Source organism: Micropterus dolomieu, unplaced genomic scaffold (assembly GCF_021292245.1).
Source record: "Micropterus dolomieu isolate WLL.071019.BEF.003 ecotype Adirondacks unplaced genomic scaffold, ASM2129224v1 contig_2971, whole genome shotgun sequence".
In the NCBI taxonomy this organism is placed as follows: Eukaryota; Metazoa; Chordata; class Actinopteri; order Centrarchiformes; family Centrarchidae; genus Micropterus; species Micropterus dolomieu.
This window is the reverse complement of record NW_025731961.1, coordinates 1-1247: the sequence shown is the minus strand read 5'-3', so window position 1 is coordinate 1247 and position 1247 is coordinate 1. Positions and strand designations below refer to the sequence as shown.

Genomic DNA, 1247 nt, shown 5'->3' with positions numbered 1-1247 from the left:
TAAATGTGGATCTGAAACAACAACCACAACACCCGCGGTGCAAGTGATAACCCTTACTGGACTGTTATTGCACAGATGTGGCTTATGAACTGCAAACCCCGCCTTTTTTTAAACATGAAATGGTAGTCGTGGCTTGACCAGCATACACTGGACTCTATGGATGACTTATTATTAGCAAGGTCCGAATTAGAGCTGAGTGAAATTTAGCCAGAACTTAGATCAGTTTCATTTCAGCAAGAGAATTGAAAGACAAGTTGAAAGGCTTTGTATTTGTGAACAACTACTCAAAAAATATATTTTTAATGATTTGGGTTTTAGCATTAAAACAAAGCGCAAAGCCTCCTCAGAGACTAACAAAAATTGCCACAGCTGACTATATTTCAAGTCATCCAGGCAGGGTATTGGGTTAAGTTTTCAACCAGCAATAATCACGTCTCAGGAAAACTTCATAGACTATGAAATTGCCTCTGCGAAAGGATACAGAACGTACCTATCAGTTAAATGTGGATCTGAAACAACAACCACAACACCCGCGGTGCAAGTGATAACCCTTACTGGACTGTTATTGCACAGATGTGGCTTATGAACTGCAAACCCCGCCTTTTTTTAAACATGAAATGGTAGTCATACCCTGGACTCTATGGATGACTTATTATTAGCAAGGTCCGAATTAGAGCTGAGTGAAATTTAGCCAGAACTTAGATGAGTTTCATTTCAGCAAGAGAATTGAAAGACAAGTTGAAAGGCTTTGTATTTGTGAACAACTACTCAAAAAATATTTTTTTAATAATTTGGGTTTTAGCATTAAAACAAAGCACAAAGCCTCCTCAGAGACAAACAAAAATTGCCACAGCTGACTATATTTCAAGTCATCCAGGCGGGGTATTGGGTTAAGTTTTCAACCAGCAATAATCACGTCTCAGGAAAACTTCATAGACTATGAAATTGCCTCTGCGAAAGGATACAGAATGTACCTATCAGTTAAATGTGGATCTGAAACAACAACCACAACACCCGCGGTGCAAGTGATAACCCTTACTGGACTGTTATTGCACAGATGTGGCTTATGAACTGCAAACCCCGCCTTTTTTTAAACATGAAATGGTAGTCATACCCTGGACTCTATGGATGACTTATTATTAGCAAGGTCCGAATTAGAGCTGAGTGAAATTTAGCCAGAACTTAGATGAGTTTCATTTCAGCAAGAGAATTGAAAGACAAGTTGAAAGGCTTTGTATTTGTGAACA

General features: G+C 38.7%; 2 non-coding genes across 2 annotated transcripts; both read right to left on the bottom strand.

The window, feature by feature from the left end:
- Positions 1-338: 338 nt before the first annotated feature.
- Positions 339-479, bottom strand: LOC123964511. Its single transcript, XR_006823460.1, has one exon. It is a non-coding gene; the product is annotated as a U4 spliceosomal RNA (small nuclear RNA).
- A 343-nt stretch (positions 480-822) lies between these two features.
- Positions 823-963, bottom strand: LOC123964510. The gene has a single exon (XR_006823459.1). It is a non-coding gene; the product is annotated as a U4 spliceosomal RNA (small nuclear RNA).
- Between the last annotated feature and the right edge of the window lie 284 nt (positions 964-1247).